The sequence below is a fragment of the Rhineura floridana genome, chromosome 1 (genome assembly GCF_030035675.1).
Source record: "Rhineura floridana isolate rRhiFlo1 chromosome 1, rRhiFlo1.hap2, whole genome shotgun sequence".
Taxonomy (NCBI): domain Eukaryota; kingdom Metazoa; phylum Chordata; class Lepidosauria; order Squamata; family Rhineuridae; genus Rhineura; species Rhineura floridana.
The window spans coordinates 114,203,358-114,230,139 of NC_084480.1; the positions used below are offsets into that span (position 1 = coordinate 114,203,358).

The 26,782-nt window shown below is 39.8% G+C and overlaps 1 protein-coding gene across 12 annotated transcripts in view; it reads right to left on the reverse strand.

Moving 5' to 3' along the window:
- The window catches only part of PTPRD (protein tyrosine phosphatase receptor type D), a 2,140,456-nt gene extending 2,131,413 nt beyond the window's left edge, over positions 1-9,043 (reverse strand). For 9 of the 12 annotated variants that reach the window (XM_061629634.1, XM_061629683.1, XM_061629678.1 and 6 more), the window contains exons 1-2: positions 8,608-8,869; positions 8,225-8,335 (exon numbers count right to left, since the gene is read on the reverse strand). The gene's annotated coding sequence lies outside the window, so the exon portion shown is untranslated. Of the gene's footprint in view, positions 1-8,224; positions 8,336-8,607; positions 8,870-8,928; positions 8,999-9,020 lie in introns of those variants that run through there. The other 3 variants (XM_061629619.1, XM_061629614.1, XM_061629695.1) reach the window with 3 other exon arrangements.
- Positions 9,044-26,782: the final 17,739 nt, after the last annotated feature.

Here is a 26,782-nt window from a genome sequence, read left to right on the forward strand (position 1 = left end):
ACAATGCTTGATTATATTAAACAATCTAAAAATATTAGGTCCACACATTGAGAACATCAAGCTTTGGCATATACCTCTCTTTTCAATAATCACTATTAATCACCAAATAAAATTATTGTCATTGCCTTCCATTGACAAACCTTAAAACTATTAAAGTTAAATTCTTTTAACTCTATGGAAATACGCTTAAAATGAAATAAAATGCAAACAACTCATTTTTCAAAAGAGATTCAGTAGCGAAATAACTATCTCCTAGAAAGCCGCGTCATAGTGGTGTGCAAATATTATTGCCAAAATATACAAGCATTAAAAAGTGATTCTCCAGCATAGTTAATATTGATAGCAAAATCTTGGAGACATAAGAATTTCTCCCTTTCACTGACCACTAACAGCACATATTTTTAATGACAAGACTTATTTGCTACAATATACACTTTTCTAATCTATATTTAAAGTAAAACTGTGCTGAAAATTTCTTTTGACAATTTGTTGGGTAGGTGATGTGAAATCAGAACCTTCCTGAAGGACTATGGAGGAGGGGGAGACTTCTGGATGAGGTCTTAACCTTATACGAGGTAATCAAGAGTTTCCGATTTTAACATTTTTAACATTAAGAAGTGCCCCACACTACTCACAGTGGTGCAAGACTCTTCACAGCTTCCTGCCATCCATAGTCCCTGGAATGCTTTGCCAATGATACTACATTACTTCACACTGTATCACTTGCAAGTCATTGTGGGATTCATTAAAAGTTTGGGGCCTCATCCACAGCTTCCCACCAGCAGCACTTCCTGATGACACTCAGTAAGATAAGTGGTAATCTCCTCCCAAAAACTTCAAAGCAATTTCTCTCCCCTCTAGAAAACAGCAAATAATCAACCCAATGTATTTTCTCATCGGAATTTATTTTTGAAATCTCAGGGGAGGGGAGAATTTTGGCCCAGCCTTAACTTTAAGATGCCCTAGGAATAATTACTTACACTGGAAAAGAATTGGAAGCATTTTGCCATAGAAACAGATGACAAAGATGTCTTCTTGTATATGCCACTTTGCACATCTGATGGAATGAGTCTGCACCATCCAAACTCAACCCAAAATACAACCCAAAGCTGGATGCAACTCAACGTTTTTAAGGCTTCCTATAATACATCCAAACTATGGCCAGTATTGTTGTAAGGAGTAAACAAATTGGTTCATACTTGCATCTTTGGTGGGAATGTCCAAAAGTACAGAAATTCTGGTTGCTGATTGCTGCTAGGGATTTCTCCAAATTAGATCACAGATCATTTCCAAATTATACTTCATAATATTGAACTTAATAACCCTGGATTCTTGCATGAAGTCTTTCTTATGCAATGGTATACAGTGGCAAAGATGTGTAAAGCATGTAACTGAAAGTCTGCAAATCAACCGCTAAATAGCAGTGAGTTAATACAGTTTGGAAAACTATCATTATGTACAAACTTACTTGACAAGTGAAACAAGCCAGGAATCCTCATATATGTGCGCATGCATAGTTTATGGAACCATGATTTCCATTCAATTCTTCTGTGGAATTACTTCAAGCTTCTGAACAAATTCTAGTCAAATGCAGATGCCTATATTTTTTCTATGACTAAACTTATATGTTAATGATAATTAATGATTATTAATGATTAATAATTAATGATTCAGATGTTTCATAAGCATGATATATTAGAATTATAATTAGTAAATGTCATTGTTCCTTTAGTGATGTTGTATTTGTGTGTATGTTGTTTCTGTGTTTTTAACTCCATTTCAAAATAAAATAAAATTCCACGTGGAAAAGTGTGTGTGTGGTGGATTTATAACTCGTAACTTGGGATTATCCTAAATATATACAACTGATATTGTTGTTAGCCATCTTGGACTTTTATCTTTTGCCAAATGCAGAAAGAATATAATTGTTAAATATTAAATACATAGACAAAATAATAAAGAACTGCACCTTCCCCTTCATGTCACATCCTCTCTCCATTGTGAACAACCCCACCCTGGATTTTATCTGAAAATGAAGTTAACTCCCCTGTTCTCATCTCTGATTGCTAGAGTTGCCAATACCTTTTGACTAAAGTGTGATTCAAGGAGAACATCTAAGTTCCTAGGGCAAAGCATATGAAGTGCTTAATAAGACAATCAACATTTGTGAGCAGGTGTTTTACACATACCTATGAGTCAGAGACATGCTTATTGAAAGGGGCTTCTCCAGTTGAGTGCCTGGAACTGAAAAATCAGAAGGGAGATAAATTCTGCCTAGGCATAAAGATTTTCCCATGCATATCCTTACTTATGACAGTCATGTAATGCTTTACCTGGATCACATGATCAACCCTTTTTTCAGTCTCCAAATGAGATACCGCAGGATGTTCACCAATGCTTATTCTGATGTCCTCACTGAGTTTGAAACAGCTATGTCTTGCACTGGCTTTCAGCTATCTTTAATGCAATCAATGCATGCCCATGTACTGACTAGCCTATCATGTGGACTGCAGCATTGACAAGGAATATTTTGGACTGGAGAGATAGCATGTTATTTTTATGAAAATTCAGTAACTATTGGATGGTGGGCTGTGTAAAAATGAAACATTAAACACTACCTTTGAGGGAATTACTACTGTGCTGAAAATTTCTCCTACTTTTTTTAAAAAACACTATTTTCTATATGAAAAAATAAATTGCATTGAAAATTATCAAAGGAGAGATAAATGTTTGATGACATTCTTATGAGTGGGGCACAATGTTTTATATGTATTTATTTTATTTTTGAGATGGCTGAGAGATGTTTGTGAACATTCTCTCTCATTCTACAAATAATCTCACCAGTAGTCTGTACTCTGCAGCCTTCCCGAGAGGGGGGCATGCTTCAAACAAAGCCCAAGAAAAGAAATCATGAGGTAACTCCTCCCATTCCCCCCTCCCCCAGATCAGGAAGCTTGGGCAGCCAGGGAAGCTGCAGAGTGCTGGATAACTGTTTACCAGAGAGAGGGCGTTCTCTGTTGTGGCCCCCACCCTCTGGAACTCTCTCCCTTTTGATCTCAGACATGCTCCCTCCCTGTCCAGCTATCGCTGAGCCTTGAAGACCTGGCTGTTCAGGCAGGCCTACAAGATTGGGACAGATTAATTTATGTTCTGAATTAATGAATGGTTTTTTAGCTTAAAATTTGATTATGTTGATCTATATGTATTGTTTTTATTCTTGTTGTTTGTCGCCTAGAGTGTCCCTAACCCGGACAGATAGGCGGCTGAAAAATAAAATTTATTATTTATTATTTATTTATTGAAAAACACATACATCATCCTTTGACATCTCACAACAATATTGCAAGTTCAAAACTACACAAACTTATTCTTTAAAAAATTGTAAAATGCCCTGAGAATGACAAAGAAAAATGGAAGCCTCTTTGTCAGAGAAAGAACACTTTAAGAAACAGATTTCAGGATAGCACTAGAGGTACCTGTTGTAGCACATATGTGCTCTCTTACACCACGTTTGATCAGTTGCTTCTCGTGTGTTTTTCAGGTATTAATAAATTTAGGCTAAACAGCTAACATTTTTTCTTTTTTTGTTATAATTCATTGGAATGAACAGAAACTCTGGTCATTGGCTATTAAGCCAGAGCACAAAGAATACTATCTGTTGAGATCTATGCATATATACTCAGAAGGAAGTCCCACTGTGTCCAATGAGATTTCATTCCCAAATATGTATACATAGGATTTCAGCGTTATTCTGCATTGAGTCTTGAATTACAATTTGCACTATAAATTTACTACTACAGTACAAAGTAATTAAATTAATAAAAAGTTATATCATCATAGCTGATACTTCAGTTGATGAAGTGCCATTAGAACTATTGCCAACCATTCATCTAAGCAATTAAATTTACTTATATGTATCATCTTTACATGTCAAATCCATACTAAGATTATGTGAATCCCCAGTGCAAGGTGGCCCAAATTGCCACCTCAAACTATATAAAAATATGCTCTGTGAACACTTAATCCGCTACCCCTGATATATAGAAACTATGCTTTTCATCATACAAGATTTTTACCACCTCTGCTGGATCAAGCATTTACAACCCTAGAAATTAGGAGATGGGGTCCATAAACCACATCTTTCTATTAATAATAGGTAGGATCGCATATTGCTTATAGCTAGCATGCACTGTACACAGCTTCATTACAACAAAGTAGATATCTATTTTGAGCATTGTTCATTTTGTATCATTTATTTTTTTACAAAAGTGCTGTATTTTCAGCTTTTATCTTGAATGTAATAAGACATCAAATTTATTTAATAGCTGTAATCTATGGAATTACATAAATTACTTCTCAATTATAGTGCCTGACAACGGAAAAGTTTCCTGTAATTTGGTAAACAATAGCTTTAATAGAAGCAATTCTTTAAACGTGTAATAGGTTGATTGCTTAACTAGGCTAGAGCCAAATATTCTAAACTTAAATTTATATGTTTCAGTATAAACCACAAGACAGTTTGGTACACAAGGCAGCAGTTCATCAGTTAAAACATTTTGACTTGGTAATGTATATATGAAAAAAATAGCATTGCACTTTACAGTGTTATCTCAATGCAACTATATATATATACATAAGCTGTATCATAATAAGTATGTTAGTATAGCATCAAAGCCACTATTTACTATAGAATTTTTAAATCTGTAAAAAGTACTTCATATACCAAGGCTGCAATCCTATGTACACTTACTTGAGAGTTTTGTCTCATTCAACTCAGACATGAGTAAATGCATAACATGAAGCTGCCCAGATCTTGTTTTTAGAATTTCAACAATAATCCTTGTTTCCTGCTCATCCAAGATACCCATTATGAGCAAACCTTTCTTGTCTTGTCTTTGGGTATGTTATCAAATATTTTCTGTTAAAAAAAACCCTCCAAAATTCACATTACAAATCCAGAAAGGTTTAGAGCCCTGCCAAATGGTGCATTAATACTTTTATTTTAATTTTGTCTATTAACAATTAAAAAGTTTTTTGTTAACTTCACCAAAGATATTGACAAACTATTCCAAAAATCAAACCTCATATTGGTCAGAGAAAATTTGGCAAACTTTTAAAAACAAAACTACTTTTTATTTTAGATTTTACTTTTTTTAAAAAAAAGTGTGTGTTGGGGGAGACAAATGTAAAAGGATTCTTACATAAATTATCTACAAGTTGATGGCAGTCAAAATTTATTACCTTAACTATCTTCCAAAAATTGTTACTCCAAATTGGGTGTGTGTGTGGAAAGAGATCATTGGAATGAACTCAGTGAGGCCTTATATTGTTAACCTATTCCAACTGCTGATACTCCTAACACCTGTCCTTATGCCACAATTTTCATCAAATTGATTTGGCAATCAAATTATTTTTTTCCATGTGAAAAAGAACATGTATGGTTTATCCTAAGCAGACTTTAAGGATGAGTAGACAAGCACTACTTGTACAAAGCATAATACTTTTAATAATATAATGGCTACAAATAATAAAAATCTGACTTAAGAGTACATTTAATAATCTTCAGGAGTAACTCTTGAAACATGCATTGTCAGAGTAGTTAGTAGTGATGTTAGGATTATTTTTTATTGTTGTTTTTACTTGTAAAGCAAAATGGAATGACTAAATTTCAACAAGCTAATGTTTAAAAGTTATTAAATGGACACCTAAGAAATAATTAGACATTCTATATTTAATAACATGTTTTAGATGCATATTTCCTTGCTTTTAGCTTATTCAGAACACTCACAAGCTATACGAAATGAATTGGTGATCATCACTGTCCCCGATAACTTTTATGAATTAAGTTAAATTTATTGAATTTGGGAATCCCTATTATATTTAACAGAATAAACGAGAGCTAGCATGACAACAGTAAATACAGAATACTATTTTTCTCCAGTAACTGCAACTGTAAGCAAGAATGGGTAGACAGTACTTTATTAGTCAAAAGTCCTATAGTAAGCACACGTTAAGGAAATTAATCATTCATTCCCTGCAGGCTGCTTATATATTTCATCAGGCCATTATCTGATCTGAATAACAAGAACAATTGCATAATGAAATGCATTACTGCTGATGCCAGCAACTTTATTCTATCTACTTCAAAAATGCAAGTACCTTTATAGCACAAAAGGGAAGAGTATTTTACCCCCAGAATTCCTCTATGCCCTGTTGTACTAGCCCTCAATCGTTTCTTAGTCACCTGTATTTTATGTTATTAAAATATATTACATGATATTAAACATGATATATACAAGCATACATTTTGGGAAATTATATGAAGTCATTCCAGCAGCATCAGTATTATTTCCAAAGAGAGAGTTCAGCATTCCCATGCAAAAAAAGTTTGCAGAGAATGCTTCAAATAAGTGACAATGTATCCTTAGTCTCAAACAACAATAGTCAGCATTGCTGAATGCTAAACAATATTGTGCAAAACCAGCAAACAAATCCCTCGCCCAAACACATTAATGTATTACCTAGCCTGGGAACAATTTTCATTAGTAAACCAATGTAACCTGATCACCTTATGTAGTCTCAAAACAATTCCTGAAAAGGCACTTATTTTTGCAACATTCAGTTGTTTGGGGTTTCTAAGACCATTAAACAAACTTTAGATTGCCACAAATGCTTCCATTTAAAGACTATTCCAATTCAGCCACTATGAAGTCAACATTGATTCATCCTCCCTAGAACTTGCAGTCTATGCCTCCTACTATTTCCATCATTATGTTTATGGCAACTGTAAGCAATTGTGACTTTACTGTACAAGCCAAGCAATACTTCATAATATTAATATCTTAAACCACTTTTGTTTAATTGGCCTTATAGCACAGTGCATATTACAAATCTGATTAGAAGTGAGAAAGCTGATTTTGCAAGAAATAAACTTCCATGTGTCAGTACTGTTATAGGCTATACTTTAAAAGAGGAAACTTTCACAATCAACTATTACATAGTAACACTTGTGCTTGGGAACAATGTATTTTCAAACACAACTTTTCTGAAAATAATGAATAGCTTAGGAAGATAAAACAATGAAAGCATTTATTCACATCAAATAATTTTTGCTGCCACCTCATCCACAATACAAGTAGTTCCTACTGTGAAAAAAGGAGTTTAAATTGTGACCTTATATATTGTAATCCACAGCATGTACTAAATCTGTGTCTAAGAGTATGGAATTATTCTATTCAAAATCCATTTGGCAATAAGAAACAATGCTGAGATGTTATTGATTCAACCCAGTACATCCAGAACTGACTCTCTTCTATTTCTACAGACAAAGGTTTTATTAAATATTTGAAAACGTAAGTATACACACTCTTTTTGGATTGACTGTGCTCACTACTCATTATGTTGTCCTCTTGCAATCAGTTAACCCTCAGCTCCTCCACAGCTGGTCAAAAAACCACAAACCAAACCAGGGGCAATCTGTATGTCCAACCCAAGAGGAATAATGCTCTCAAAACTTTTTTGAAGTAGAGACCTTTCATCGGCTCTAAGGTGCTACATCCCTTGTGTCAAGCAAAGCTTTTATACTTTCTTGCCATTAACTAATGTTGATGACAGCCTTCATGGCCTTGTTAAAACTTAGTTCTCCCACAGGGGTCTCTCTGTACAGAGTAACATCACATCAGGAGCCTCAGTTGTGTCCTGTGTATGCTACGCCACAGTCAAAATACTGTTTAGATGTAGGAAACATTGAACTCAAACATTTAAGAATCTGTCTCAAAAGACAAGAATACGGAAGAGTGGGGCTAAAAGGCAACTAAATCCAAGCAAGTAAACTAAACACTATTGCTACCATGTATTATTATGGAAGACTGAACTGACACCTAGAGGTACCTTTCCATTAAAAATCCTCTAGGTGTCTACTGAAGAGCAGCTCTTTGTTGGGAAAAAAAGGGAGGGAGTTGTAAGAATAATGCTCCTCCATTCCCCAACTCAGAACTACATTTCCAACTGCAGCAACATTGCTCCGCACAACTCCTCAAACATAAGAGGTCCACAATGTTAAAAAGAAGGAATAAAAGCTTAATGCACCCCCTCCCAATTGTCACCATCACCCCAAAGTTACAATACTCAAGATATCGTGGACCATCGAATCTGCTTACGGGGCAGGTAGGAAGAAAGAGGCAAACACAAACGAGAGAGTCTACAAAACCAAAAATCGACTTACTAAAGCAGCCAGCTAAAACCTCTCTCTGGAAAATCTTAAGGAGTCTTTTCTTTCCGCTCCTGCCGGTCACCTTAAGAACAGTGCTCCTATTCCACAAAGGCCACGAATGAACTGCAAAGAAAGACAGCCACATGTCACACACCCAGCAGGTTTGTTTTGGTGCTGAAGGAAGATTGCGGGTGCGAGCGGAGGGGGGGAGGGGAGGAGAGCGAGAGGAGGGGCTAGAGGCTGGAGTGCGGGTGTTAAGTGCTCTCCTTTGCCCCCTCCCCTCTCTTCAGATTGTGAGGTGGGTGGGTGCTGCTCTCCCACCCCCTCAATAAATAACTCCGAAGGTCTCGCGCGCGCCGTGCCCAGTTGCTGTTCTGTAGGGCAGAAGACAGTACCTGCGATTGTCCCCCGCTGAGGCTGCCAGAGAATATGGTGAAGAAGATTTTTTTAAAAGAGAAAGAGAGGGAGAGGAAGAGGAGAGGGTTGGGGAGACGAGGAAGCGGGATTTGTGTGGAGGCTGGAAGTCAGAAGCTCCTTGGCAGAAGCGGAGCAGCTCGCAAACGAGCGAGAGACGGGGAAACCGAGAGAGGGGAGTCGACGGCAGTGCTGTCAAAGCAAGCCCTCCGTGAACAGAGAGGGAGACAAACACAGGCACGCTCCTCCTGCTGGCGAGAGGCAAAGGAGGCGGTAGCGGCAACAAAAAAGCGTCCCCTCACTTTACGCGCACACACAGTCTCTCCTCTCCTCTTTCGGGCTCATCCCCACTTGCAGCAGCAGCAGCAGCTCGAGTCGCTCTTCCCACACTCACCTGCATTTCCTTAACGAGCCACTTGATGGCTGGCGGTGACGAGGCGAGGCACTCTTTCTCGGGGAGGGTGCCTGCCTGCCTGCCTGGTTAAAAGCCGCAGGGGAAAGGAAGAGGAGGGTATGAGGTATGGAAAAGGGGGGAGGGGAGAAAGACTGCCCAGAGACAGAGAGAGAAATCACTGTAAGAGTAGAGGGTTTTTTTGCTTGTACTTTATCACCAAGAAAGAGGTGGGAGGTGAAGGCGTAGGAATGCTTTGCTGAATAAAGGTGTGTGTGCATGTGTCTGTAAAACACAAAGCCAGTCTCGCTGGAAAGTGACCGTCTTTTCTCATCCACTCACATCAGACGCCACTTTATCCCCCGCCCCTCAGTGTTAGGAAACAGCTCCTCCGACCCCCCCCATAAAACCCAGAATTTGGCAGAGAAGATTATTCTTTCTCCCCCACCCGTTCCGTCAGCCGCCTCCATAAAGAGATGGAGCGCATACATCTTCATGAACTTTCTGCCTCGCACCTCCCCCCCCCCGCCCCATATTGCCTGTGCACTTCAAGGCGCGCGCGCTCTGCTCAAATTGTCTGTGAAAGAAAAGGGGAGCGCTGTTCCCAAAGACACACGCGGGGGCACCTTCCCCTCTAACCCGTTACACATATAACGGGCACCTCCATGCTGTCCTAAAACCCTCCAGGGCTTCCTCCTCTTTTGTAGATATCTCCTCTGTCCTCCCCCCCCCCCGCTTCCCGTTTGTCGTTGAAAGGAAAAAGCAATTAATAGGCATTAAAATAATAGACCGTTTTGAGAGTAACAGAGATGGTGCTACCTAGTCACACAGACCATCACTTAAAAACCGCCTTGCTGAAAACGGGCGGCTTTCGAGGAGTAGGGTGGTTTTCCCCTCCCCTTGCTATTATCTCTTCCAAGTGCGAGCGCAGATTTTTCCTGGGCTATTAATATAAAAAGGTCCTTGCTCTTCCTTCAGGAGCTGCATTAACGAGGAAAGGAGAGACAGCACGTTCTGAAGAGATCGAGGGGCAGCATTGAAGAAAGCCCGCCGCTGGGGCGTCGAGGCTCTGAGGCACCCGGCCCGGCCCTGGCGTGCTCCTCCTCTCCGTCGCCCTCTCCCCCCTCTCATCTCTTACGCCGCTGCTGGGTTAAGCCGAGCAGCGACTCCTTCCCCCTCCCCCCCCGTTTCTCCTTCCGTCTCTTTCTCCCCTGACGATACTTTGTGTATTTTAAATAAAGATTTCATTCTGCCAGCCCGCAGGAAGCTTTTAACAAGATGCAGCTGAGCGTGTCGATATCATATCTTTTTACTGCAGTTCAAGCGTGTGCATCAACTCCAAACTCATCTCTTGCTTCAACCCTCGCCTCGGCTTTTCTCGCTCCCCCCCCCCTTCTCAAATGCTGCGCGACTCTCTTCGCAGCAGGGTTCTGAGAGGAAAGTGAAGACGGCTTCTGGCTCCCTCCCGCTTTGAAGCCAGTGAAGTGCTCTTCTCCATCCCACTGAAGTTTGGGGGATGCTGAGCGCATGCGCAAGTGGGAGAGGGAAGGGTTAGAACATTATGCCCATTGGGACCCATAGGGTGGAAGGCAGGGGGACCAATAACCAGAGCCAATCATAGGCAGAGTCACCTAATTCTAGTTTTGTCCCCACCCTCTTTCTCCCTGCTGAATTCTACAAGGGCAACACTGAGGGCTCGTCCAAACGGCTGTTTAATCAGTGATATGATCTCCATGCGTCTTCATTAATTTTCCATGGTCCATACGACTTCACCTGTTTTCGCGGATGTTACAGCGTTTAAATCCGCATCTGCAGTATCGCAAAAAATGCAATTTCCTTTTTTTAAACCGGGAATCACCCGCTTCAACATAGCGCTAGGATGCCATACCCCAGACTTTAGTGATGTAGGCGGTTCATGGGCCGTCCTTGGCCATTTCCCCACACCCCTTCTGCCATTCCCGTCCAATCACTTTTGCGCATGTGCTTGAATGTCCTGGGGAAGAAGCTCAGGAAAAGTGAACCAATCAGGAGCAGAGCTGGGAAAAATCGAGAAGAAGTACGGGTCCTCCCCGCTGCGTGTGCGGACGCAAAAAAAGAGTTTTTATATCGGCAAAAAGTGGACAAACAGGTTAGTGGGGACTGTCAGATGACAAAGCGCATATGGAAAACATGGATTATCAAGGTCAGTTTGGACGAGCCCTGAGACTGAAGAGCAGGAAGCTGACAGGCAGGTAGGTGGGAGCTGGGCTGGCTGAGGTTGGTGTGCAATGTCCCACCAAATGAATCAGCCTCCACTGGTTAAACACTATCAATTATTATATCTGGTTTTCCAACAAACTGGCATTTCTATTGAGATACCATTTTGGATTTATTATTATTATTAAATGCTACCAGATAAATCAGGTTTGGCCCTTTGGAATAGCCTCACTAAATCCTTCTTAAGGATATCTTTCCAGGCAGTATAACAGTACTGAAATTAAACCTTTAGGACCATTCCCACTTAATATATGGTAGGGCTGGTGGCAGACCAATTTGCTATCATGTCTCACTAGAGGTGTGGAGGCTGTGGCTCTCCAGCTGTTGCTCACCTACAATTCCCATCATCCCTGACCATTGGCTATGCTGGCTGAGGCAAGTTGGAGTGTGACAATATCTGAAGGGCCACAGATTCGCCACCATCCAGAACAAAGTATGTATGGTAAGGCTGTAGGTTAATGGACAGAAAATCCAGCCATAGTTTGTCTAGTGCCTCCTGGATACACTTTTCACCTGTACAAAATATATATAAATGACACCTGCATGTTTTGAAAGCTATGCATACATGTCAGGGAGTCAGCTGTTTGTCTATGCTCCCTGCTACATGTACACATCTTCAAAAACACAGTCTTATTATTTCAGCTAACATGTGAAGTGTCCCAATGTGCAAGCATGTGTTTTTATTTTTTATTAATTGTACCCTAAGTGGTAAAGTATACTCCAGTAATAAACTTATTTACATGGAACTAAAATGTGATTGCCATATTACCATTTGTAATTACGGCACTTTAACTTCAGTGCAAAAGTTATGGACTCTTATCCATTAGGTTGGAAGGCAAGTGTAAGTAGATGCATCTCTTTAAAAATCTTGGAAGTGGTCCTGTCTTGGTTTCACAGTTTCAGAAATAAATATATGTTTAATGCATGCACCCTTCACACATAAAGGGAAGCATAATGTATCCTAGGCTAAAAAGTGAAGTGAAATCAGACCTAAAATCATAAATTCAAGGGAGTTTATTCAGCCTGCTTGCTTGTACCTTTAACATCACCCTACTACATGGGAATCAAGCAGGGGAGGTATTTCCTGTAAGTTGATGAAAGCCTTTACTTGCTTAACTTCTGTGAGTTGGGCGTTTACTGGGCCCATAAAAAAGTTACAAGACTGTATTGGGGGTCCAGGTTCCAGTAAATGGCTGAATCCACATGCATGCAAATCTGTTTAGTGTTAGTGACTCTGCTTTTATAGCATCTCTCTCAGCACTAATAAGAAATCCAATACCCTCCTTGTCAATGTGTTGAATAAAAAGGGCAAGGATGGGACTGCATGATTTCCCAAAGTACCTGAGTTTCAATAACTACTCTGTAATACTTTAATATTTCTTGCTGGTTTGGTTTTTTACATACTGTGAGGTATTTGTCCTGTTTTCTTTTTAAACTAGGTAAGTTAATGCTGAGATTTCAAATATATAGTACTCATAAACTAGTAATTGGAAAAGCTGCTCGCCGTTGTTACATTGACTCCTTAGATGACATTAATTTATCTAATCAACTAATAATGTATTAGATCTATAGTTGGGTGGGGTTCTGGGCAGCGAAGCAATTATTCCTAAACCCATTTTTAGAAGATTTTTACCTTGTTCAGATATACTGGTTTATATAAAAGTCATACAGTTATATAAAAGTCATGTAGTCTTCTTTTCAGACCATGTGCAAGCCATTTGGGCCAAACAAATAGCATAGTGTATACCTGATTCAGACAATGCAAATATACTAACAAAACAGGAAGAACGTCTGCCAAATTGCACTTGACGATCTGATTTGCAATTGACAGATGAGAGGGATCCAATTGTATTACACTAATTTCACATGAGATAAGCAGAAAGGATGCTCCACTCTGAGATTACATCTCTCTGGTATGCTAAACACAATGCAATACACCTTTCTGCCTGTTAGGCCTTGAAAAATTAGTTGAAATTACATTTTAGTTTTTGATGAGAAGAGGCTCACATTAAATAGAAAATATATTCACCCTGAAAGAGAGAGGGAAATCACCTTTACTTCTTCCTGAGCTAACTGCATACTGTGCTTCTTCTGAAGCTAGAGTGATTTGTGCACCTGCATCTTTGCAGATGGCTCAAAGTACTGAATTTGCTGACGTAGTTACCATAAGCATTTCTTTTTGGGCTTACTCTGCCTTGTTTTCTTTTTGGCCTGTGCACCTTTGAAAAGTGTGTCTGAAGTCAGATATTACATTTAATAAATAATGGATATTAAGTTCATGCTGACAAAGAAAAGCAAAAGTGGAAGAGAGGTAAAAACACTTATCTGGGCTGCCTGCTTATTCCACATTAGATACTGCCCTGCGTAATTATGACCTTGCCTCTTTTAAATCCAGAAGAAATTCAAAGGAAGGCTAAGGAAGATTCATTTTTTGTGGATCTAAATTTGGTACATATAAAATCCCATCAGACTTTTCAACAACAGGCTAGAGAATGCTCTACAACTAGGAATTATACCATTTGCATCCTATCCCAAGGGGTATGTGTGGCGCTAACATCTTATTCTTACAAAAAACTCAGAAATGGGCCTCACAGTGGTAGTGGCTGGCCCATGGTTTTATCTCTGTGTAGAGATTTCAGCCTGGGTTTCCTTAGTTGTAGCTCAAGTCACCACAAATGGCAAACTTCATCCCATTGTAGACACCTGTTTTGTATGTGGATTGCAATTTGTTATATATACTAGTTAGTACTGACAATGAGGACATTGAACTTGTCAAGGATTATCAATATCTTGGCACAATCATTAACCAAAATTGAGAAAATAGTCAAGATATCAGAAGAAGGCTAGGACTGGGGAGGGCAGCTGTGAGAGAACTAGAAAAGGTCCTCAAATGTAAAGATGTATCACTGAACACTAAAGTCAGGATCATTCAGACCATGGTATTTCCGATCTCTATGTATGGATGTGAAAGTTGGACAGTGAAAAAAGCTGATAAGAGAAAAATCAACGCATTTGAAATGTGGTGTTGGAGAAGAGCTTTGCGCATACCATGGACTGCAAAAAAGACAAATAACTGGGTGTTAGAACAAATTAAACCAGAACTATCACTAGAAGCTTAAATGATGAAACTGAGGTTATCATACTTTGGACACATAATGAGAAGACATGATTCATTAGAAAAGATAATAATGCTTGGAAAACCAGAAGGGAGTAGAAAAAGAGGAAGGCCAAACAAGAGATGGATTGATTGCATAAAGGAAGCCACAGACCTGAACTTTCAAGATCTGAACAGGGTGGTTCATGACAGATCCTGTTGGAGGTCACTGATTCATAGGGTTGCCATAAGTCGCAGTCGACTTGGAGGCACATAACAACAACAAAACTGCAATACAGCAAGACAGAAAATAAATGGTGTTCAGCATGTTTTTAAACATGTTTACACAAAAGAGAGTTCCACTGAGTTCAGTGGGTTGGACTCTAGCAGCCGTAAGAGATTGTATTGATCCAGCAATGGTACAATCCTACACATGACTACTCTGAGGTTGGTCCCATTCAGTTCAATGATACTTACTCCCAGGCAAGTGGACATAGGACTGCAGCCTAAATATATGTAACTGAAACAGAGGCCACTTCTATCCCTGAAGTATAATCTTTAGCGTAGTCAGTGGGTGTTATGCTTGAGGGAGAATGATAAGAAATCTACTGTGGGCTTGTACTAAATTGCATTTTAAGTTAAGAGGTAAGCATAATCTTTAACTATATAAATTATGCAAACAAATGTCATAACACAACAGTTACATTTTTTTCATTATTATGGCCCTAAATAATGATGGTTTAATCTACTACTGATAATATTGTAACCTTTAATTGGCTATTATTTTGTAAGGAAATTATAAAGAAAGTATTTTTGAGGCCATTAGCCCCAAGTAAATGATGGTTTTTAGAAGTATTTTAATCAAGAATTTAGAAATACTTCAAGAACCATTAATTTACTTAAGAATGACACCATTTTTTGTTAATTGTTCTTGTCTTCTTGCACACTGATGCTGGTGTTTAATGAGAAGAAAAAAAGAATTGCGATCTTCCTACAGAATTAGAATTCTTGAATGTTTTAATTGTGAAGCCAAGATCAAATGTTTTCAAGCTGAATGATATCCAAATCTATATTTTTTAAAATGAACTGTGTAAAATGAACGTGAATTCAGGGCTCATTCTGCTGTTTGATGACTTTTCCTTATTCACACTTACAAGAGAAATCCAGAGAGAAAACAATAGAAGAGGAGGCCATCATTTCAGATAGTAAACACCTTCAACCTGAAGGACGAAATAAAGAGCTGGACACAAGGAATGAGCTATGGTCCACTTTATAATTTGAAACACCAACACCTGCAGAAAGAAAACTGTTAGTGGGGGAAATAACTATATGCCAATAGGGCAACAATCATCTCAAAAGGCACCTAAAGGGATCAACTAGCTGAACTTAACTGTTCCACTTCAGAAACATTCCCAAAAAGTGAATGAATTAAACTTATTTAAGAAACAGCATACCCAAACTAGCTGTACGGCATACCTGCTACAGTGTGGAGCAGATGTAAAAACCAAGCCACCAGTGCCAATTGGTGGGTAGGCTTAAAAATTCTTAACTGGCTGAAAAGCAACCAACACTACGAGCTAGGGAGAATGGGTGGGTGCTGCTAAAAGAAAAAGGGGGAGGAGAGGCCGGCTTGTGCTTAAGGAGGCTTGGCCAACCTGCCCACAACATGACATACAACATGCACCCATATGATGCAAATGCACCAGTGCCAACCCCCCCCCACCATCACCACAGGCTTCAGCGGTATCCCACAACCCAATGCTGGTGTATTGGGCTGCACAATAGGGCTTTTATGGAACACTGCTAATTCCTTGTACAACCCTCAACTCGGGCCATTCTGAAGTTACAAAAACTCATGTCTCCAGCTATTCTTCCCCCCCCCTTTTTTTTTTGCCAAAACAGATAGCTTTAAGACTGTGAGTAAGTAAAAATAACATCAAAATTTGTCCTCGTTGTCCTGGTTCATATGAAAATGGCCTGATGATGATTCTTTTCCTTTGGTGAAGGATCACGTTTTTCCCAACCCCACACCAGACATCTACCATACATACAACAATATGTGCAATAGCCTGGATTCATGAACTCTTTAACTCTTCTTTTGAGCATGAGGAGAAGGGAGAATCACCCATACTGGGCCATCACATATGGAGAATGGTAGAGGAGGCAGGTGTCTGCCTATTCCTCCATCATTGGAATGGAAGCAGTGCTAGAGATGGTTGAGGAATTTGATCCTTGAGGATTTTAATATAACCTATATTTTGAGATAATATACATTTAGAAATATGTGTTTTGGACAAACCACATTCATAAATATGTGTCTGAATATTATTTATATAAATATGAATTTTCATGAACATTTCTTTAAAAAACAAAATGGCAGAATGGGAAATTGATTTTATATGATTGGTAAACATACACAAAATTGCCATAGCCTGGAAATAGACTGATTAGTCCATCCCTAAATGGCCTATTATTTGTGTGAACCAGGCCTCAATGTGATTATTTTGTTGAATTTCTAACGGCTAATGTTAAGCACCTAGTGTTTTAATAATATGACAGTGTCCATAATTTCAGTGGGACATCTAGCCCACACGCATATAAAGACTTTGACTGCAGTTCTGTACACACCTGGAAGTAAGTCCTATTGAACTCAGTGTGACTGATTCTGAACAGACATTCATAGGCTTGCACTGTAACTTACAACAACTTTTTTGTTTTGCCTGGTATTTGATGGTGAGCTATACATTTATGCCTCGCACAGATACCACCAGGCACATTTATTGGTGTTATCTAGAGATATTAGCCACCATGTCTTCCTGTTATCTAACAACAATGTGTACTGTAACAGGTAGGAATCAGGACATGACTCTCTCTCTCTCTCTCTCTCTCTCTCTTATATATATATATATATATGGTAGGCAAGTCACAATAAAGCAAGGAGAAGTCAGCAGAACGGAAGCTGTGAAGTTATATAAAGGATGGTGCTTCAGAGAATAAAATTCCTCAAACAAGTTACTTGACATGAAAAAACATAGTTAGATACAAGGAAGCAAACACACAGTGTCTTATCCAAAGGTTTGGAGCTGCCTATGTCCAGCCTTAACAGTTTCCTTACTGTACCAGATATCCAGATGTAGAGAATGTAGAAGAGCCATTAATTCCTGGATTTTCTGGGATTACTGTTTGGAAACCACTCATCTGAATCAGCAAAGAGCAATTCTGACATGTATTGTGTTGTATAGAGCCATGAAAAAGAGTAGCTATGATATTGGATTTATACCTTGGAGAGAGAGAGAGAGAGAGAGAGATACCCCACTCTTCTTCCACGGTGTTCAGAGATGCTAACGTGTCCTTCTAGCTTATTTTGGATTAAAATTCCAACTCTTTCATGGATTTATTGGACCTCTCTATCTGGTTCTCAGGTCTTTCTCAAGGTTACACACCCTCCTGAGCCAACCTTTACCAGCCTTGCTTTGCACCCTTCTTGAATGTTTTTACCTGGCAGGAATGTGTCCTTGAACTCTGATTGTGGTTCTTGCTTGCCTGGATGGCAGGGAGAGGTGAATATAAATAGCCTACTGTACAAAGGCAAAATTCACATTTAGTTGCTCTGCCTACTTTTACATCTGGTCCTGGCCACCATTGGCTTGTACCTTCTGAAAGGATGTCTAAGAAGGAAATGATCCTCAGGCTGAAAAGTTCCTGATCTATAACTTCAGATCATAGAATCATAGAATTGGAAAGGGCTTATAAGGCCATTGAGTCCAACCCCCTGCTCAATGCAGGAATCCAAGTTGAAGCATACCCGAGAGGTAGCTGACCAGCTGCCTCTTGGATGCCTCCAGTGTTGGAGAGCCCACCACCTCCCTACATAATAGGTTCCATTGTCGTACTGCTCTAAAAGTTAGGAAGTTTTTCCTGATGTTCAGCAGAAACCTGGCTTCCTGTAACTTGAGCCCATTGTTCTATGTCCTGCCCTCTGGGATGACCGAGAGAAGATCCTGACCCTCCTCTGTGTGGCAACTTTTCAAGTACTTGAAGAGTGCTATCGTATCTCCCCTCAGTCATCTCTTTTCCAGGCTAAACATGTCCAGTTCTTTCAGTCTCTCCTTATAGGGCTTTGTTTCCAGTCCCCTGATCATCCTCATTGCTCTCCTCTGAACCTTTTCCAGTTTGTCTGCATCCTTCTTAAAGTGTGGTGTCCAGAATGGGTGTCTAACCAGTGCAGAATAGAGGGGAACCAATACTTCATGAGATTTGGAAACTATACTTCTGTTAATGCAGCCTAAAATAGCATTTGCTTTTTTTTGCAGATACATCACACTGTTGGCTCATGTTCAGCTTGGATTAACAACAATCCCAAGATCCTTTTCGCTTGTAGTATTGCTGAGACACGTAACTCCATCTTATAACTGTGCATTTGGTTTCTTTTTCCTAGGTTTAGAACTTTGCACTTATTCCTGTTAAATTTCATTCTGTTGTCAGCCCAATGCTCCAGTCTATCACGATCCCTTTGAATTTTGTTTCTGTCTTCCAAGATATTAGCTATCCCTCTCCATTTTGTATCATCTGCACATTTGATAAGCATTCCCTGCACCTCCTCATCCAAGTCATTAATAAAAAATGTTGAAGAGCACTGGACCCAGGACTGAGCCCTACAGTACCAACTTGTTACCTCCCTCCAGTTTGAGAAGGGACCATTGATAAGCACTCTTTGAATACAATTCTGTAGCCAACTGTGGATCCGCCTGATAGTTGTTCCATCCAGCACACGTTTAGCTAGATTGCTAATCAGAATATCATGGGGCACTTTGTCAAAAGCTTTGTTGAAGTTGAGATATATTATGTCCACAGCATTCCCACAGTCTATCAGGGAGATTACCCGATCAAAAAATGAGATAATATTTGTCTGGCAGGATTTGTTCTTGATAAATCCATGTTGGCTTCTAGTAATCACTGCATTATTTTCAAGATGCTTACAGATTGATTGTTTTATCATTTGCTCCAGAATTTTCCCAGGGATCAATGTCAGGCTGACTGGTCTGTAGTTCTCAGGTTCCTCCTTCCTGCCCTGTTTGAAGATAGGGACATTAGCCTTCCTCCAGTCATCCGGCCCTTCTCCCATCCTCCACAATTTCACAAAGATAATAGACAGTGGTTCTGAAGGTTCTTCAGCTAGTTCCTTCAATACTCTAGGATGCAGTTCATCAGGTCCTGCAGATATGAACTTGTTCAAAGTGATTAGGTATTCCTTGACCATTTGTCTATCAATCTCAAACTGCAATCCTGCCCCTTCAATTTCACATTTCCCAGAAGGGTCATAGACCCTCTTTGGGGAGAAGACTGAGCCAAATAGGAATTGAGCACTTCTGCCTTGTCTTTGTCATCTCTTATCATTTTGCCATCCTCATTGAGTAGCTGTTCCACCATTTCTTTTCTCTATCTTTTACTGGATGTACTTGAAGAAAGCTTTTTTGTCACTTCTGGTATCTCTCACTAACCTCAGCTCATTCTCAGCTTTAGCCTTCCCGATAGCATCCCTGCAACTCCGGGCTACCTGTTTGTACTCTTCCTTTGTGGCCTGGCCTTTCTTCCACTTCCTGTATGTGTCCTTTTTTGTTTTCAGGTCTAATATTTCTGTGAAACCACATTGGCTTCTTCTGCTGTCTTCCCTCTTTTTTCCTTGACAGAATTATTTGCCATTGTACCTTTAGAATTTCCTCTTTTAGAAACTCCCACCCATCTTGGACACCTCATTAAGGTTGCTTGCCACGGAACTTTATTTACCATTGTTCTGAGTTTATTAACATCTGCTTTCCTGAAGTCCAGGGTACTGTGATGCCCTTCCCTGGCTCTCCCTGTCAGGTTCCTATGTGCTCGTGGTTACTGCCTGTCACTAGGCACCACCAGGGACTCCACCAGTCCGGACTGTCCTTTTTTATGGTTTCTCTCCCCGCTCTAGCACAGATCTCAACAGATCCCCCTGCTAGGCAGCACCACCAGTCACGTCCTATAACCAGTATTCCCAGAGACTCTTCCTGAGTCTCTCTATCAGGTTACCTCTGTGACTGAGTGCTTAAGCTGTCCCACTCCCTTTGTATCAATCCAGATAATTCTGGTTTGCTCTGAATACTTGTGGTGTTATATTCTCCCCTTCACCGCTGCCACCATTTGTTTCCCTTCAGCCTTGGTATTTACCTTACCCTCCCTTCTGGTCTGTGAAACCCCAGCCAAGGATCAGGCCTTTGGTAAACCAAATATATTTATTAAATAACAGAGATAACAAGATTTCTTTATAAAGGCACTTAAGCATATGGTTTCATCTATTCCTGAGGTACTGGTCTTAGTATTAATCCGAACTCCACACTCTCCTCACATCCACCAACTCTCCACCCAATCTCCTCTCAAAAACCCACCAAAACAACCCACTCACGATCACCGTCCACCCAGATTCAACTGTCATCCTTCCATTTATACTCTCAGCCATTCTAAACACTCAGCCAATCATCCAGCATTCTACTGCCCATTCACTCCCCCCTCCTCTTTCATTCCACTTACCATGTATCTCCTATACAAACAGCACTTACCATATTTACACTAATACAGGATCATCACAGGTACACATATGGTTACTCTCAGTTTTTGTTTCCTTCGAAATCAAGAACTCTAGAATAGCATGGTCACTTTCCCCAGAGTTCCTGTAACTGCCACTTCATCCACCAAGTCATCTCTGTTGGTTAGAATCAAGTCAAGGACAGCTGATCCTCTAGTTGCTTCCTCCACTTTCTGTAGGAGAAAGTTATCTCCCACACAAGTCAGTAATTTCTTGGAGGCGCCGTGTTTGGCAGGATTTGATGCAATCATTATGAAGAGAAAATAAATGTGAGGATTGTATTCTCTCTCTCTCTCTCTCTCTCTCTCTCTCTCTCTCTCTCTCTTTCTCTCTCTCTCCTGTATATACATATATACATACACACACACATATGATAAAAGTAGTAGTCAAGGGTATTCATTTTCCACCTTCCTACCTTCTCTGAAATAATATGCAGTTTTAGGATATTAGAAATCTGGTACACAAATGATTTGGCTATGATGACACTTCAGCTATTCTTACAACATGGAGAAGCAAAAGGTACAATGAAATTTTTCCATATTTAAAAATATCATGTCACTGTTGTATTAGTTCGTTCTCCAAATAAATATCTTCTTTTTAATACTGCAACCCTAAACACACATATCTGGGAGTAAGCCCTTGGAAAAGTTACTTTTTTAAACTACAGCTCCCATCAGCCCCAGCCAGCATGGCCACTGGAGTGGGCTGATGGGAGTTGTAGTTCAATTTCAGCCTTGTGGGTGAAATTTCTTGTTCTCTATGATTCAATCCCTGTGGAACAGATGATCCATTCTGAAATTGTGCTTTCCCCCCCTTGAGGCTCTATTTTGCATTAATGGGCCTTTTAAACCAGATTTCCCTTCTTTTTGCTGTGTCATGTCCTGAAACATAATTGGCAGGAAAGTTGTTTACTAAGATCTACACTATTTTAGCATTCATTATAAAATTATATGATTGCTTATAGAGAAGATATCCATTTTGTAGTAAAGGCAAGGATCTTTCTTTGCAAGAAGTAAAGGAACAGATCAAAATGACTGTCTGAACCTGGAGAGGGTTGCCCAGTGAAAGGTTTACACCATTTATAACAAACAAGAGATCTTCATCCCAAAATGGCTACGTTCTTATATTTGCTCAGCCTCTTGCTATGTGACAAGTGGACTGGCATAGACATTCCTTTAGATTGCAAGGATTATGCAACAAAAGGCCATCAGTCTGCCCCAAGCTATCATCCACATTAGGAGTTCCATGATGTCCTGTGGGACATGACTGTAAATTTGAATATTTGCAGTAGGGGTGTACATCAGTTCTGTATGTACTTTGAATTATGAGGTGAATCGGGGTGATTTGGGGAAGGTTCTCGCATTTCTGAGTCAGATTGAGCCTTGAACAAGGCATCTTGAGTTGTATTGGGGCTAACATAAACTGCTGAGTTGCTGTTTTGCACCAACGTCCAAAAATTGCACAACATTTTTTTTATGAGAAGTGAAATCAAGCTGACTGGGGAAATGCCCAGAGCTCAAGAGGAGAGGTGGGGGAACTTTCTTTTTGATACAGGTCTAGTTTTTAATCAGAGTATATTATTGTCCCAAGGCACGCCAATCATTTTTTAACAAGTCAATGGAGAAATCTCCATTTAAGCACAAAAAATCCATGGGAGGGGCAGAAACCCATCTCCTAGCAGCAATGACCCTTTGTATAACAGGGTCCTTGCTGGAAAGTGACTTTCCCCCCTACCCTAATTTTTCCGGGAGATTCATGCTATTTTTCTACCAACCTGTGTAAATCAATGAAGATTTCTCTCTCTCCAGGGAGAGGTTGCATCTCTAAAAGTATGTTTGCATGTTTGTGTGTGTGTGTGGGTCCACCCCACCAATGGTCCTTGGGTATAGGATCCTTACTAGAGGATAACATTTTCCCCACCCCAATGTTTCCTGAGGATCCATGATCTTTTTCCCACTAGCCCTATGATTCCTGTTGTATCCATCCCAAAACAGTAAATTCTGTCTTTGTAAGAAAAACCACTGCAGCCCACATTCTGAAATTTGGCAGGCTTCATCTTCTCGGAAGGGTGACTGTGCCTGCAGATTGCATCCAAGTCCGGAAGAACATGAAAAAGTTACAGATTCTTCCTTTGTTTTTAAAAATAAAATTTTAAAGGTGCCCTGTATGAAAATCCCTGTGTGTATCTTCTTACAAACTGAGATCTTAATCCACTATGGAAATATTGCTATTCCTCCAAATTTCATCCACTTCTGTGACAAGGAGAATTGTTATAGCCATTTTTAGATTCCCCATTATAATGTATGGGAGCCACAGAGTGGCTTTGAAACAGATCAGTCAGCTTCCCAAAGCTACAGATACAAGGTGAATTAAGTGACCAGTGCATATATGTAGTTAGCACCTAACAGAAACTCCTCCAGTTGTTCTTGAACTTGAAAAGCCAAACTAGAAAATCCTAAAATTCTGAAGGAAATTATTATCATTCTATCTAAAATAAGGAGTCTTGGAGCTGGGCTACCAACTGCTCAACAGTTATTAGATAAATGAAAATGACTCCAGGACAGGATTGCATTTTGTCCAACTTACTCTGGCCCTTACTCTCTCTACCTCCTGGAAAATATAGTCAGTTATATGTATCCAAGATGGTGAGCTATTGATACTCTGGAGGAAGAAGAGGAATCTTGCTGCTTAATGTGAATATCAGTGGAATAATATATCTCACATGTAAGCTGCGTGTAGCTCAGTGATCAGACACAAGGAAATGAATCTTAAGAGCTGTTCCTCTTTGTGGATTTTTATGCTGTACTGTGAGAACACCAACTGCTGTCAGCAGCTAACAATATCTTGTGTGGGAAGTTTGCTAATATTTTTGTCTTAACAGAGCATGAGGACTAGAGGAGGTGACAAAGCTGCAAGGAAAATTCGAAGGGATATTCTCTCTCTCTCTGACACACACACACCTTCATCTCCTTCACTAGGGCTCAGCAAGAGTCCTCTCTGTCTCTCCACCAGTCAGACTGGGAGGGACCACCTAATGAACCCATTTCCTGAGAGCTAGTGTCTCTCTGAATGTCTGTGCTTCTGTGCTTTTCTGTGTCTGGGATGTGATTTTTTAAATTATTTTAAAAGTAGAGGAATATGGGTCCACGTCCTAGGGCAAGAGATTATCTGCCTGAAAGCTAACTCTGTCAGTCATGGGGATATGTTCCTTTTGACCCTTCTTTTGGGATTTCCTCCATTTGTGATATGCTTATTTTACTGGAGTTAGAGTATAACTAGAAATCATGCTCTTACAATGCCACTATGAACTTGCTATTTCAGCCCCACCTAGCTCCAGTTGCTACCACTACTCTCATCAGTTGCTGCAAATAAAACATTAGTGGTAGCAAGGAGGATGGCATGCTCAGAACAACGCATGCAGAAGGACAGTTACTAACGGAGCTTGTTCTGGGCTGTGTCTTAATCAGGACTTATGATGCTACTGACTTTCATTCAATATTGTCTTAACAAAAGGTTTATTATGTGCAATCAGGAACTGAAAATATTTCAAGCAGAATTCAAACATGTAAAAGTAAGGGGGTAAATTCAGATAACTTTCAAAATGTTTGATGAACTACATTTCTATGCCAGTCTAGATATTTGGGGAGAGATAAAGCAGTAAGCATGTGAAGGGATGCTTGAGGAATTTTATTTTTGTGAATTCTGATATAAACTGACCAGTGGCAGCTGGTACCCACTAGACTTGGTGAGGCTGCTATGGGGGCATGGCCAATGAGGGCATGGCCAACTGCTCTTCCCCCCCCCCCGTCCTCTTCCCTTACAAACATACTGTGGACACTTAAGCATTTCAGTTTTACAAACATCACCTAACTAAACTGTAAAGCATCTGACTTTGATTCAGAAGGGGTCCCTGCTATAATTTCTCAGATGGGAGAAAAGTTTTGTGGCCTCCACCTGTTCTGGTTCTTTTCCTACTCTCACAAAGTGAGTGAGTCGCTGGAAATTCACATTTAGAAGGCACTACAAAAGGCTTTAGTCCTATGCTTGCTCTCATGAGTAATCTCCACAGAACACAGTGGAGGTTTACTTACTTCTGAATAAGATGAAGATGATTGTGTTAGTAACCAGCAGTGCTTGGAAAGTTCTTTTTTTAAAAAGGAGCAAAATAGTTCAGTTCAAGTTCATCCAAATGCACTTTTAATTCAGCATAATATCTGCCCGCCACTCACAAGGCACAACAGTGCTGTTCTCCCTCAGTGCCAACCCTAACCATGCAAAGAACTCAAGTTCATAGTAAAAAGAAAAGATGCATTCCGGCAACTTGATAATATATTTTTATATTACAACATATTTAAAATGAGCATCTGTAATTCTATAAAGGTAATGGTTAGAGGGTTGGACTAGGACCTGGAAGACCAGGGTTCAATTCTACAGCCACTTAAATGAACAGTGGGGCTTATTTCTAAGTAAAATGGATAGGATTGTGTTAGTTACTACAGCTAGTTAACCATTATATATGTGAGACTAAGTGTCATAGCAAATATATTCAGAAATATTATATTTTATTTAAGCTATGCCTGGCTTATTCCCTAGTATGCAAGAAGAACCTCCTTGACCTGGAGCAGTGATTCAAGCATGATGGATAATACTATTCAGCTAAAGATTTCCAGAGTTTTTTATTAAAAAAATAAATAAAACCAATCCTTTAAACTGTAAGCTCCTATTGGTCAGAGAAAAAAATATGGCAGGTGGGAAAAAACAAGAAGCCAAAATGTTAGAAAAAGGAGTCTTCCACACCATATGATCAGTTCTAAATACTGTAGCAGGAAGTTCCACAAATTCCTCCACGATTCTGCTGGTGCAGAGACTTAAACATTCACACAAGGTATTTCTAAGTTTCATGATTTGTAGTAAATCAGGGATTTGCTCAACTCAAAATTCCTTCTCCTTTTGATCAACCACATCTACAGAGGTTTCACATCCTTACTCAAAGTGAAATTGGGGCTGGAAGTGTGCGACAAGTCCACACATGCCATGCTAACTTGTTTGCCAGGCTATCCATGTTTTCAACGACTCTCCTGCTCTCTTCCACATGCCACCATGAAAGACAGTCCTGGGCTCAGAAAGAAAATAAACATCTGGTCCTCTCGAAAGTACTGCTAAGCTTTTTGTTTTAAAATAATTATAATAAGTTCTTGCTCTAATAACTACCCCCTTTAGGATGCACACCTTAACGTGGTGAGGGGGTTTGAGAGTGTTGAATTGGGTGTTAGAACAAATTAAACCAGAACTGTCACTAGAAGCTAAAATGATGAAACTGAGGTTATCATACTTTGGACACATCATGAGAAGACATGATTCACTAGAACAGACAATAATGCTGGGAAAAACAGAAGGGAGTAGAAAAAGAGGAAGGCCAAACAAGAGATGGATTGATTCCATAAAGGAAGCCACAGACCTGAACTTACAAGATCTGAGCAGGGTGCTTCATGACAGATGCTCTTGGAGGTCGCTGATTCATAGGGTCACCATAAGTCGTAATCGACTTGAAGACACATAACAACAGACTAATGGGAGATAATTATCTTGCATAAGCCCATATCAAATATACAGAGTCTTTAAATAAATACAAATTAATGTTTAAGGGCCTCATCAGGTCCAGTCCATTCTTGGGGCAGTTTGCCACCACAAAGAGACCTTGAGATGAGATATGAAATTGAGGAAGCATCCAAACTAGGAAATGTGGTAGTAATGGGTGACTTCAACTACCCGGACATAGACTGGCTGCATATGTGTTCCAGT